Source organism: Pan paniscus, chromosome 2 (assembly GCF_029289425.2).
Source record: "Pan paniscus chromosome 2, NHGRI_mPanPan1-v2.0_pri, whole genome shotgun sequence".
Classification (NCBI taxonomy): Eukaryota; Metazoa; Chordata; class Mammalia; order Primates; family Hominidae; genus Pan; species Pan paniscus.
The window spans coordinates 186,875,303-186,890,670 of record NC_085926.1 but is presented as its reverse complement, the minus strand read 5'-3'; the positions used below and the strand labels follow the sequence as shown (position 1 = coordinate 186,890,670).

General features: G+C 39.0%; 1 protein-coding gene across 1 annotated transcript in view; it reads right to left on the bottom strand.

Moving 5' to 3' along the window:
* The window catches only part of TPRG1 (tumor protein p63 regulated 1), a 383,450-nt gene that overhangs the window by 310,220 nt on the left and 57,862 nt on the right, over positions 1-15,368 (bottom strand). The window lies entirely within an intron of this gene.

The following is a 15,368-nucleotide window of genomic DNA, read 5'->3' as shown; positions in this document are numbered from 1 at the left end:
TGCCGAGAGATTTTGTCACCACCAGGCCTGCCCTAAAAGAGCTCCTGAAGGAAGCGCTAAACATGGAAAGGAACAACCGGTACCAGCCGCTGCAAAATCATGCCAAAATGTAAAGACCATCAAGACTAGGAAGAAACTGCATCAACTAATGAGCAAAATAACCAGCTAACATCATAATGACAGGATCAAATTCACACATAACAATATTAACTTTCAATGTAAATGGACTAAATGCTCCAATTAAAAGACACAGACTGGCAAATTGGATAAAGAGTCAAGACCCATCAGTGTGCTGTATTCAGGAAACCCATCTCATGTGCAGAGACACACATAGGCTCAAAATAAAAGGATGGAGGAAGATCTACCAAGCAAATGGAAAACAAAAAAAGGCAGGGGTTGCAATCCTAGTCTCTGATAAAACAGACTTTAAACCAACAAAGATCAAAAGAGACAAAGGAGGCCATTATATAATGGTAAAGGGATCAATTCAACAAGAAGAGCTAACTATCCTAAATATACATGCACCCAATACAGGAGCACCCAGATTCATAAAGCAAGTCCTGAGTGACCTACAAAGAGACTTAGACTCCCACACATTAATAATGGGAGACTTTAACACCCCACTGTCAACATTAGACAGATCAATGAGACAGAAAGTCAACAAGGATACCCAGGAATTGAACTCAGCTCTGCACCAAGCAGACCTAATAGACATCTACAGAACTCTCCACCCCAAATCAACAGCATATACATTTTTTTCAGCACCACACCACACCTATTCCAAAATTGACCACATACTTGGAAGTAAAGCTCTCCTCAGCAAATGTAAAAGAACAGAAATTATAACAAACTATCTCTCAGACCACAGTGCAATCAAACTAGAACTCAGGATTAAGAATCTCACTCAATACCGCTCAACTACATGGAAACTGAACAACCTGCTCCTGAATGACTACTGGTTACATAACGAAATGAAGGCAGAAATAAAGATGTTCTTTGAAACCAACGAGAACAAAGACACAACATACCAGAATCTCTGGGACACATTCAAAGCAGTGTGTAGAGGGAAATTTATAGCACTAAATGCCCACAAGAGAAAGCAGGAAAGATCAAAAATTGACACCCTAACATCACAATTAAAAGAACTAGAAAAGCAAGAGCAAACACATTCAAAAGCTAGCAGAAGGCAAGAAATAACTAAAATCAGAGCAGAACTGAAGGAAATAGAGACACAAAAAACCCTTCAAAAAATTAATGAATCCAGGAGCTGGTTTTTTGAAAGGATCAACAAAATTGATAGACCGCTAGCAAGACTAATAAAGAAAAAAAGAGAGAAGAATCAAATAGACGCAATAAAAAATGATAAAGGGGATATCACCACCAATCCCACAGAAATACAAACTACCATCAGAGAATACTACAAACACCTCTACGCAAATAAACTAGAAAATCTAGAAGAAATGGATAAATTCCTCGACACATACACACTCCCAAGACTAAACCAGGAAGAAGTTGAATCTCTGAATAAACCAATAACAGGATCTGAAATTGTGGCAATAATCAATAGCTTACCAACCAAAAAGAGTCCAGGACCAGATGGATTCACAGCCGAATTCTACCAGAGGTACAAGGAGGAACTGGTACCATTCCTTCTGAAACTATTCCAATCAACAGAAAAAGAGGGAATCCTCCCTAACTCATTTTATGAGGCCAGCATCATTCTGATACCAAAGCCGGGCAGAGACACAACCAGAAAAGAGAATTTTAGACCAATATCCTTGATGAACATTGATGCAAAAATCCTCAATAAAATACTGGCAAAACAAATCCAGCAGCACATCAAAAAGCTTATCCACCATGATCAAGTGGGCTTCATCCCTGGGATGCAAGGCTGGTTCAATATATGCAAATCAGTAAATGTAATCCAGCATATAAACAGAGCCAAAGACAAAAACCACATGATTATCTCAATAGATGCAGAAAAGGCCTTTGACAAAATTCAACAACTCTTCATGCTAAAAACTCTCAATAAATTAGGTATTGATGGGACATATTTCAAAATAATAAGAGCTATCTATGACAAACCCACAGCCAATATCACACTGAATGGGCAAAAACTGGAAGCATTCCCTTTGAAAACTGGCACAAGACAGGGATGCCCTCTCTCACCACTCCTATTCAACATAGTGTTGGAAGTTCTGGCCAGGGCAATCAGGCAGGAGAAGGAAATAAAGGGTATTCAATTAGGAAAAGAGGAAGTCCAATTGTCCCTGTTTGCAGACGACATGATTGTATATCTAGGAAACCCCATCGTCTCAGCCCAAAATCTCCTTAAGCTGATAAGCAACTTCAGCAAAGTCTCAGGATACAAAATCAATGTACAAAAATCACAAGCATTCTTATACACCAACAACAGACAAACAGAGAGACAAATTATGAGTGAACTCCCATTCACAATTGCTTCAAAGAGAATAAAATACCTGGGAATCCAACTTACAAGAATGTGGAGGACCTCTTCAAGGAGAACTACAATCCACTGCTCAAGGAAATAAAAGAGGATACAAACAAATGGAAGAACATTCCATGCTCATGGGTGGGAAGAATCAATATCATGAAAATGGCCATACTGCCCAAGGTAATTTACAGATTCAATGCCATCCCCATCAAGCTACCAATGACTTTCTTCACAGAATTGGGAAAAACTACTTTAAAGTTCATATGGAACCAAAAAAGAGCCCGCAACGCCAAGTCAATCCTAAGCCAAAAGAGCAAAGCTGGAGGCATCACACTACCTGACTTCAAACTATACTACAAGGCTACAGTAACCAAAACAGCATGGTACTGGTACCAAAACAGAGATATAGATCAATGGAACAGAACAGAGCCCTCAGAAATAATGCCGCATATCTACAACTATCTGATCTTTGACAAACCTGAGAAAAACAAGCAATGGGGAAAGGATTCCCTATTTAGTAAATGGTGCTGGGAAAACTGGCTGGCCATATGTAGAAAGCTGAAACTGGATTCCTTCCTTACACCTTATACAAAAATCAATTCAAGATGGATTAAAGACTTAAACGTTAGACCTAAAACCATAAAAACCCTAGAAGAAAACCTAGGCATTACCATTCAGGACATAGGCATGGGCAAGGACTTCATGTCTCAAACACCAAAAGCAATGGCAACAAAAGCCAAAATTGACAAATGGGATCTAATTAAACTAAAGAGCTTCTGCACAGCAAAAGAAACTACCATCAGAGTGAAGAGGCAACCTACAAAATGGGAGAAAATTTTCACAACCTACTCATCTGACAAAGGGCTAATATCCAGAATCTACAATGAACTCAAACAAATTTACAAGAAAAAAACAAACAACCCCATCAAAAAGTGGGCAAAGGACATGAACAGACACTTCTCAAAAGAAGACATTTATGCAGCCAAAAAACACATGAAAAAATGTTCATCATCACTGGCCATCAGAGAAATGCAAATCAAAACCACAATGAGATACCATCTCACACCAGTTAGAATGGCAATCATTAAAAAGTCAGGAAACAACAGGTGCTGGAGAGGATGTGGAGAAATAGGAACACTTTTACACTGTTGGTGGGACTGTAAACTAGTTCAACCATTGTGGAAGTCAGTGTGGCGATTCCTCAGGGATCTAGAACTAGAAATACCATTGGACCCAGCCATCCCATTACTGGGTATATACCCAAAGGACTATAAATCATGCTGCTATAAAGACACATGCACACGTATGTTTATTGAGGCATTATTCACAATAGCAAAGACTTGGAACCAACCCAAATGTCCAACAAGGATAGACCAGATTAACAAAATGTGGCACATATACACCATGGAATACTATGCAGCCATAAAAAATGATGAGTTCACGTCCTTTGTAGGGACATGGATGAAATTGGAAATCATCATTCTCAGTAAACTATCACAAGAACAAAAAACCAAACACCGCATATTCTCACTCGTAGGTGGGAATTGAACAATGAGATCACATGGACACAGGAAGGGGAACATCACACTCTGGGGACTGTTGTGGGGTGGGGGGAGGGGGGAGGGATAGCACTGGGAGATATACCTAATGCTAGATGATGTGTTAGTGGGTGCAGTGCACCAGCATGGCACATGTATACATATGTAACTAACCTGCACAATGTGCACATGTACCCTAAAACTTAAAGTATAATAATATAAAAAAATATATATTTTAATCAAAAAAAAAAAAGAATCTCAGAGCTCAAAGACTGTCTTTCTGAAATAAGACAGGCAGACAAGATTAGAAAAAAAAAATGAAAAGGCATGAACAAAATGTCCAAGAAATATGGGATTATGAAAAGATACCAAATCTACAACTGATTGGGGTACCTGAAAGAGACAGTGAGAATGGAACCAATTTAGAAAACATATTTCAGGATATCATCCAGGAGCACTTCCCCAACCCAGTTAGACAGGCCAACATTCAAATTCAGGAAATGCAGAGAACCCAGTATATTAATTCGTTTTCACACTGCTATAGAGAACTACCAGAGACTGAGTAATTTATGAAGAAAAGAGGTTTAATTGACTCACAGTTCTGTAGGCTTAATAGAAAGCATGACTGGGGGGCCTCAGGAAACTTACTATCATGGCAGAAGGTGAAGGGGAAGCAAGGGACATCTTCCCATGGCAGAGCAGGAGAAAGAGAGCATGAAGGGGGAAGTGCCACACACTTTCATAAAACCAGATCTCATGAGAACTCACTCACTATCACAAGAATAGCAAGATGGGAGTCCACCCCCATAATTCAATTACCTCCCACCTGGTCCCTCACCAAACACATGAGGATTAAAATTTGAAATGAGATTTGGGTGGGGTCACAGAGCACAGTCATATCACTCCATCCCAGCCCCTCCTGAATCTCATGTCCTTCTCCCATTTCAAAACCAGTCATGCCTTTCCAACAGTCCCCCAATGTCTTAACTCATTCCAACATTAACTCAAAAGTCCACAATCCAAAGTCTTATCTGAGACAAAGTATGTCCCTTCTGTTTATGAGCCTATAAAATCAAAAAGAGGCTCATATACAGAAGGGACATACTTAGTTACTTCCAAAATACAATGGCAGCACAATTATTGGGTAAATACTCCCATTCCAAATGGAAGGAATTGGCCAAAATAAAGGTGCTACAGGCCCCAAGCAATTCTGAAACCCAGCAGGGCAGTCTTTAAATCTTAAAGTTCCAAAATAATCTCCTTTGACTCCATGTCTCACATCAAGGCCACATTGATGCCAGGGATGGGTTCCCAAGGCCTTGGGCATCTCGACTGCTGTGGCTCTACAGGGTACAGGCCTCTTGGCTGCTTTCACAGGCTGTTATTGAGTGCCTGCAGCTTTTCCAGGTACACGGTGCAAGCTGTTATTGGATCTACCATTCTGGGGTCTGGAGGATGGTAGCCTTCTTCTCACAGCTCCACTAGGCAGTGTCTTAGTGGAGACTCTGTGTGGGGGCTCCAACTCCACATTTCCCCTCTGTACTGCCTTTGTACAGGCTCTCCATGAGGGCTCTGTGCCTACAGTAAACTTCTGCCTAGACATCCATTTGTTTCCATAAATCCTCTGAAATCTAAGTGGAGGTTCCCAAACCTCAACTCTTACCTTCTGTGTGCCTGCAGGCCCAACACCACATAGAAACCACCAAAGTCTGGGGGACTTGCACCCTCTGAAGCAATGGCCCAAGCCGTATCCTGGCCCCTTTTAGCCACAGCTTAAGCAGGAGTAGCTGGGACACAGGGCACCATGTCTCAAGGCTGCAAAGAGCAGCAGGGCCCTGGGCCTGGCTTATGAAACCATTTTTTCCTCTTAAGCCTCCAGGACTGGGATGGGAGGGGCTGTCACGAAGGTCTGTGACATGCACTGGGGGCATTTTCCCCATTGTCTTGGCTATTAACATTTGGCTCCTCTTTACTTATGCAAATTTCTGCAAGCAGCTTTAATTTCTTCCAGAAAATGTTTTTTTCTTCTCTACCATATAGTTAGGCTGCAAATTTTCCAAACTTTTATGCTCTGCTTACCTTTTAAACATAAGTTTCAATTTCAGACCATCTCTTTGTGAATGCATATAACTGTACACAGTTACAAGCAGCCAGGCCACATCTTGAATGTTTTACTGCTTAGAAATTTCTTCCACCAGATACACTAAATCATCTCTCCCAGGTTCAAAGTTCCACAGATCCCTAGAACAGGGGCAGAATGCCACCAGTCTTTTCCTAAAGCTTAGCAAGAATAACATTTACTCCAGTTCCCAATAAGTTCTTAATCTCCACCTGAGAACACCTCACCCTGGACTTTCTTGTCCATATCACTATTACCATTTTGGTCAAAATTATTCAAAAAAATCTCAAGGAAGTTCCAAACTTTCCTGCGTCATCTTATCTTCTTCTGACCCCTCCAAACTGTTCCAACCTCTACTTGCTAACCAGTTCCAAAGTTCTTTTTACATTTTCAAGTATCTTTATAACAGTGTCCCACTATCCTGGTACCAATTTTCTGTAGTATTCCATTTTCTCACTGCTATAAAGTACTACCTGAGACTGAGTAATTTATGAAGAAAAGGCATTTAGTTGAATCAGTTCTCCAGGCTTAACAGGAAGCATGACTGGGGCTCCTCAGGGAACCTACAATCATAGTGGAAGGCAAAGGGGAAACAAGGCACATCTTCCCCTGTTGGAGCAGGAGAAAGAGAAAGCAAAGGGGGAAGTGCCACACACTTTCAAATGACAATATCTTGTGAGAACTCCCTCACAATCATGAGAACAGCAAGGGAGAAGATTTCCCCCATGATTCAGTCACCTTGCACCAGGCCCCTCCCATGAAATGTGGGAATTCTAATTCAAAATGAGATTTAGGTGGGAACACAGAGCCAAACCATATCATACATTATAACACTCCATGAGAAGATTACCCCAAGACACATCATCATCACATTCACCAAGGTCGAAATGAAAGAAAAAATGTTAAGGGCAGTGAGAGAGAAAGGCCAAGTCACCTACAGTGGGGGCCCAGTAGACTAACAGTAGGCCTTTCAGTGGAAACCCTACAAGTCAGAAGAGATAGGGGGCCAGTATTCAACTTTCTTAAAGGAAAAAAATACCAACCAAGAATTTCATATCCAGCCAAACTAAGCTTCATAAGTGAAGGAGAAATAAATAAGATCCTGTTCAGACAAGCAAATGCTGAGGCAATTTGTTACCACTAGACCTGCCTTACAACATCTTCTGAAAGAAACACTAAATATGGAAAAGAAAAACTATTAGCAGCCATTACAAAAACACACTGAAGTACACAGACTAGTGACACTATGAAACAACCACATAAACAAGTCTGCAAAGTAACCAGCTAGCATCATGATGGCAGGATCAAATTCACACATAACAATACTAACCTTAAATGTAAGAAGATGACATGGGCCCCCAATGAAAAGACAGAGTGGCAAGCTGGATAAAGAACCAACACCCACTGCAATGCTATCTTCAAGAGATCCATTTCACAGGTAAGAACATCACAGGCTCAAAATTAAGGGATGGATGAAAAAATTAAAAAGCAGGGGTTGCAATCTTAGTTTCTGACAAAACAGGCTTTAAATCAACAAAAGTCAAAAAAAGACAAAGAAGGGCAATATATAAGGGTAGAGGGTTCATATATATGTAGCATAGAGCTAACTACCCTAAATATTTATGCACCGAATACAGGAGCACCCAGATTCATAAAGCAAGTTCTTAGAAAACTTCAAAGAGACTTCAAATCCCACACAATAATAGTGGGATACTTTAACACCCTACTGACAATATTAAACAAATCATCAAGACAGAAAATAACAGGGATTTTCAGGACCTGAACTCACCTCTGGATCAGGTGGACCTGATAGATATCTACAGAACTCTTTGACCCAAAACAACAGAATATACATTCTTCTTATTGCCACATAGCACTTACTCAAAAAAATGATCACATAATTGAAAGTGAAACACTCCTCAGCAAATGCAAAAGAACTGAAATCATAACAAGCAGTCTCCTGGACCACAGCACAATCAAATTAGAACTCAAGATTAAGAAATTTACTTAAAACCATACAACTACATGGAAATTGAACAACCTGCTCCTGAATGAATTTAGGGTAAATAATGAAATTAAGGTAGAAATCAAGAAGGTTTTTTGAAACCAGTGAGAACAAAGATACAAAGTACCAGAATCTCTGAGACTCAGCTAAAGCAGTGAAAAGAGGGAAATTTATATCACCAAATGCCCACATCAAAAAGCTAGAAAGATCTCAAGTTAACAACCTAACATCACTAAAAGAACTAGTGAATCAAGAGCAAACAAACCCCAAAGCTAGCAGAAGGCAAGAAATAACCAAGATTAGAGCTGAACTGAAGGAGATAGAAATACAAAAGATATTTCTATCTCCTTCGTAGAGATATGAAAAATCCTTCAAGAAATCAACAAATCCAGGAACTGATTTTTTGAAAAATTAATAAAATAGACCACTAGCTAGACTAACAAAGAAGAAAAGAGAGAAGATTCAAAAAACACAATCAGAAATGATAAGGGGGATATTACCACTGACCCTAGAGAAATAAAAACAACTATCAGAGGATATTATAAACATCCCTATGCACATAAAATAGAAAATTTAGAAGAAATGAATAAATTGCTGGACATATACACCCTCCCAAGAATGAACCAGAAAGAAATTGAATCCATGAATAGACCAATAATGAGTTCTGAAATTGAGTCAGTAATAAATAGCCTACCAACCCAAAAAGTCCAGGACCAGGCGGATTCACAGCTGAATTATACCAGATGTACAAAGAAGAGCTGGTATCATTCCTACTGAAACTATTCTGAAAAATTGAAAACAAAATACTGGCAAAACCAAATCCAGCAGCACATCAAAAAGCTTATCCACCATTATCAAGTAGGCTTCATCCCTGGGATGCAAGACTGGTTCAGCATACACAAATTAATAAACATAATTCATCACCTACTTAAAGACAAAAACCACATGATTATCTCAATAAGTGCAGAAAAGGCCTTAGATAAAATTCAACATTCCTTCATTTAAAAATTCTCAATAAACTAGGTTTTAATGGAACATACCTCAAAATAATAAAAGTCATATATGACAAACCCACAACCAATATCACAGTGAATGGGCAAATGCTAGAAGCATTCTTCTTGAAAACCAGCACAACACAAGGTTGCTCTGTCTCACTACTCCTATTCAACATAGTATTGGAAGTTCCGGCCAAGGCACTCAGCCAAGAGAAAGAAATAAAGCATATTTAAATAGGAAGAGAGGAAGCTAAATTAACTTTGTTTGCAGATGACATGATCCTACCTCTAGAAAACCCCGTCATCTCAGCCCAAAGGCTTTTCAAACTGATAAACAACTTCAACAAAGTCTCAGGATACAAAATCACTGTGCAAAAATCACTAGTATTCCTATACACAAACAATAGGCAAGCTGAGAGCCAAATCACAAATGAACTCCCATTCACAATTGCTACAAAAAGAATAAAATAACTAGGAATACAGCTAACAAGGAAAGTGAAGGACCTCTTCAAGGAGAACTACAAATAACTGTTCAAAGAAATCAGAGAGGACACAAACAGATGGAAAAACATCCCATGCTCATGGATAGTGATATGGTTTGGCTCTTTGTCCCACCAAAATCTCATCTCATAGCTCCCATAATTCCCACATGTTGTGGGATGGACCCAGTGGGAGATGATTGAATCATGGGGGCCGGTCTTTCCCATGCTCTTCTCATGATAGTGAATGGGTCTCACAAGATCTGATAGTTTTAAAAATGGGAGTTGCCCTGCACAAGCTCTCTTTGCCTGCCACCATCTAAGTAAGATTTGATTTGCTTCTCCTTGCCTTCTGCCATGATTGAGAGGCTTCCCTAGCCACATGGTACTATGAGTTCTCCATTAAATTTCTTTCTTTTGTAAATTGCCCATTCTCGAATATGTCTTTTCAGCAGCGTGAAAATGAACTAATACAGATAGGAGGAATCAATATCATGAAAATGGCTATCCTACCCAAAGTAATTTATAGATTCAATGCTATTCTCATTAAACTACCATTGACATTCTTCACGGAATTAGGAAAAACTATTTTAAAATTCATATGGAACAAAAAAAAGAGCCGATTAGACAAGGCAATCATAAGCAAAAAGAACAAAGCTGGAGGCATCAGGCTACCTGACTTCAAACTATACTACAAGGCTACAGTAACCAAAACAACGTGGTACTGGACAACAACAGACATATAGATCAATCTAACAGAATAGAAAACACAGAAATGAGACCACATGCCTATAACCATCTGATCTTCAACAAAGCTGACAGAAACACACAATGGGGAAATGATTCCCTGTTCAATAAATGGTGCTGGGAGAACTGGCTAGCCATATGCAGAAGATTGAAGCTGGACCCCTTCCTTACACCATATACCAAAAAAAATCAACTCAAGCTGGATTAAAGATTTAAATGTAAAACCCAAAACTATAAAAACCCTAGAAGAAAACCTAGTAATACCATTCAAGACATAGGCATGGGTAAAGAGTTCATGAGGAAGATGCCAAAAGCAAAAATAGACAAATGGGATCTAATTAACTAAAGAGCTTCTGCACAGCAAAAGAAATTGTCAACAGAGTAAACAGACAACCTACAGAATGGGACAAATTTTTGAAATCTATCCATCTGACAAAGGTCTATTATCCAGACACTACAAAGTACTTAAACATATTTACAAAAGAAAAACAACCCCATTAAAAAGTGGGCAAAAGGCATGAAGAGACACTTTTCAAAAGAAGACATACATGCAGCCAACAAACGTGAAAAAAAAGCTCAACACCACAGATTATTAGCGAAATGCAAATCAAAAACCACAATGAGATACCATCTCACACCAGTCATGGCTATTATTAAAAAGCTAAAAAATAGCAGGTACTGGTGAGGTTGTGGAGAAAAAGTAATGCTTATACACTGTTGGTAGGAGTGTGAATTAGCTCAGCCATTGTGGAAAATAGTGTGGTGATTCTTCAAATGGCTGAAGACAGAAATATCATTCAACCCAGTGATTCCATTACTGGGTATATACCCAAAGGAATATAAATTTTTCTATTATGAAGACACATGTTCACGGGAGCACTATTCACAACAGCAAAGACATGGAATCAACCTAAATGTCCATCAGTGATAGACTGGGTAAAGAAAATGTGGTACATATACACCATGGAATTCTATGCAGCCATGAAAAGGAAGAAGATCATGTCCTTTGCAGGGACATGGATGGAGCTGGAGGCCATTATCCTTAGCAAACTAATGCAGGAACAGGAAATGAAATACCTATGTTCTCACTTATAAGTGGGAGCTAAATGATGAGAACACATGAACACATGGTAGGGAACAACATGCACTGGGGCCTGTGGGAGGGCAAGGGGTGGGAAAGGATCAGGAAAAATAGCTAGTGGATGCTGGGCTTGATACCTGGGTGATGGGATGATCTGTGCAGCAAACCACCATGGCACACATTTACCTATATAACACACCTGCACATCCTGCACATGTACCCCTGAACTTAAAATAAAAGTTGGAAATAAAAAAAAGAGAGAGAATTATTGCACCTGGGTGTCGACCACCTGAGAGTCATAAGATAACACTATTGGTAAATACTAGATATAAATATTATATTTATTTCTATTGGGAAAGAACTTTGCATTAATAAATGGAAAAAATGATCAGAAAGCATTAATAGAGAAGATTATGAGATGATTTTAGTTTTCTTGCTTTTTAAAATATATTTCTTTGCATTTCTGCAGGTGCTGTATATATATATAAAATCAGGGGTTACTTTTACAATTGGAGGGGAAAAGAGACCTTTTCACTGAGTAGAATTTTTACTTACCCAATTTCGCAGGCCCTCCTTAAAGGGTCTCAATACATCTGCCTTCCCTAACTAGCATCATTCTCATCCTACTCCTTGGTCTAGTATACCCACTTCTCTTAGGTATTATTTACATTTACTAGGCCAATGTCCTTTCCCTCAGACCAGTCAAATAAATTATCAATATTAATGGGAGCTAATGAGTTAATAGGTTTAAGTTTTCCACAATCCTTCCACAACCCTAATGAACATACTTGGATTTTGATCATGGCTTCAGAAAACACACCCCAAATTTGGACTCTGTAGCTCTCATAGCCAGCCGGTGGGCCATGAAACAGTGGTGGAATCAGTGAATGCATTCTGGTTACTGATTGAAAATAACCAGAATGCATTCATTGATTTAGTAGGCCTACTCTGTGCTGGGGTAAACAATTAGTTCTATGGTATCAAATGAAAAGCCACAGCACAAAGGCAAATAGCAAATCCCCAGTTTACTCGCACACCCTTCTCAATCACCTTTGCCGACCCACTCATTCTCAATCCAGGAAGAGTAAAGAGGTCTTGGAGAGATAAGAAAAAGTACTGAGTTGCCCATTCTCTGCCATTAAGCACTATAGAATAATGCTTAAAAACTCTATTCAAACAGAGACAATATTTTATTGTGTTCTGTTGTGTTTTCCTCAGCACATCTTAAATCCCAAGGGACTAGCCCGATGGCTGTTTCCTTTTCCATACAATTTTGATGCCTTCCAGTGTCCATAAACTCTGAAATCTATTGTGCATGGAGCATGTACAATCTCTTACAGCAAAAAGAAAACCCAAATTAATAATCCCATTGCTTTAGAGCCTCCCAGGCTTCTTGTCAGTCCAAGAAAGACAGTAAAAAATACTGCTTTGGAAGGAAAAAAAGCATGAATAGCAAGTAATTTCTCATTTATACATTCAGTATTTAGTTAAAGTAAAATTGTACTAATTCTTGGGCTGCGAACTACATTTTAGAAACCCAGGCCAAGGTTATTTTCCTACATTATGATTTGCAACTTCAGCGGCACATTGGAATCACCTGTAAAGCTATAATAATCACTGATCTCCAATCATATTTGGAGAGATCCTAATTACATTGTTCTGGGTACAGCCTGTGCATGAAGAGTTTTAAAAGATGTCCAAGTGATTCCAATATGCAGCCAAACTTGTGAACAACTGATCGCAGTGTGCTGCCTCTCCTAGTGACTAACTGCGAACAAAGTAGATTCCATCAACAGTGGACAGAGTCGATGGTACTCGCGTTGCTCACCCCATTGGCCCCTCTCACCACTCACACACATGCAGATACATATGTAACATGACCATTATTTTTATTTAACTGATGCCTGCTGTCTCCATTTAAAGTAGGACCGCTTGAATCATTTTCTTAAAGAACCAGATTGTAAATATTTTAAATTTTGCAGGCCATGCAGTCTCTGTAGCAACCACTCAAGTCTGCCATAGAAAATACATTCAAAAATGTGCCTGGCTGTATTCCAATAAAACTTTATTTACAAAAACAAACACTTAGGCGAGAAGCTAAAGTTTGCTCACCCTTGACTTAGAACCTCTGAGGCACATAAAGAAATTACTACTTTTTTTTTAAAACTGGGACTGTAATGATTGTGATGACAGTGCTCTTTAGAATACAGTTGTTTCTCAATCCATATGTAGCTTTCCCCCACCACTCCACACACTTTCTTGTAGTCACAGGGCCTGAGTTCAAGTTTAGATTTTTGCCTTGTGATTAGAACTCCATTATAGTTGTCAGAGTGTATTTGCCTGCCAGAGGAGAGCCACTCTTTCAGAGCAGAAGCCATGGCTGCTCCCCAAAAGCCCATATCCACAAATGTTTATTACTGTTCTGATATCCCAACAGGGGTGTCTCTCCCTCTGGACACCGCTTCCTTCTCCTCGGTGCCTGTATTGCATCATTTATCACTTTCCACACTATTGTGTTATGGGTTCTGCACAAACCCTTTCACATCCTCTAGGCCCTTTGATTAGAACATCGTCCTGGGAGATAAGTAGAGCCAAGATGATCATCATCCAGATGTTAAGGTAAGAAAACCGAGGCTCAACAAACATTAAGAGACAAAATCTAGACTTGAACCCAGCCCCTGTGCTGCAAGAAAGTGTGCTTAGTGATCGGGAAGCTGCATGCGGATTGAGAAACAGCTATATTCAAATACACATCGTAGTTTTACCAATTTTCTTAACTATAAAAATATGTATATTAGTAAATACTTACTTTGAAGGGTTATTTTGAGAGTTAGGAATTATATAATTAGTGTTCCTGGCATGAATACATGCTGAATAATAGCAGCTACCATTACTACTGCTATTGATACTGCTGTTGTTGATGTTTATCCAGTATTCTTTTCATTTTGCATATGCTTCCATTCTCTGTTACATGCTTCATCCTGTTTTGTATAGTGCCTTTAGTTTACTAAGTGCTCAATTACTGCTGAATAAATTTAATTAATTAATTATTTCATCATATGGACCTGTGTTGAGAAGTTTCTTCCACCATTAGCCTTTTAAAAGTAATGAAAATATCCCCAAAGGAAGAAGAAAATTAGATGACTCCTTTCAAGAAAGATGGTATATAATGGGAATTTCCTTCTCAACTCAAAATGAATCTCCTTAGCCACATGTACGTGCCCAGAAACACTTTTGTTCACTTCTTTAAATAAAGGAACATAATCCTCAGCTGATTTCTCTTTTTTATGGAATTATTAATGCTTAAAAGTCAACAAAATCAAAGCTGTCAGCAAAATTTTCTAAATTACTGAATATTCAACTTTGGCTAAGTCCTCAATAAAAATGATAGTTTTTTCCTGATTTGAAAATTTTCTTGGAAGATACCTCAAAATACTCCTGGAGAGTTCTAGATTGGGCCAAAAGTTCAGACTCAGAATCTGATTTGGAGATAGCTCATTCAAGCTCCCCAGTCACCTCTCATCTGTTCCACTAGAAAATCAGTGAATCAATTAAGATATACTGAGTCCCCACTTTGTATCACACTTTACTCGGCACTGAGGTGATACAAGAAGCAAAAAACATTTTCTATGAGTTCAAGCAGCTTATGATCTGCTGAGTAAGAACAGAGTAAACTTCTAAAATAGACTTTAAAATATGCTATAAGGCATTGGTTTAAAAGTGAGCAATAGTCCCACCTTCTCACCCCTCCCAGCCCATTACTACCCTTCCCAGCCTCTGGTAATCATTCTTCTACTCTCTATGTCCCTGAGTTCAATTGTTTTGATTTTTAGATCCCATAAATGAGAACATGCGATGCTTGTCTTTCTGTGACTGGCTTATTTCACTTAACATAATGATTTCCAGTTCCATCCATGTTATTGCTTATTTCACATTGCATGTCTGTATC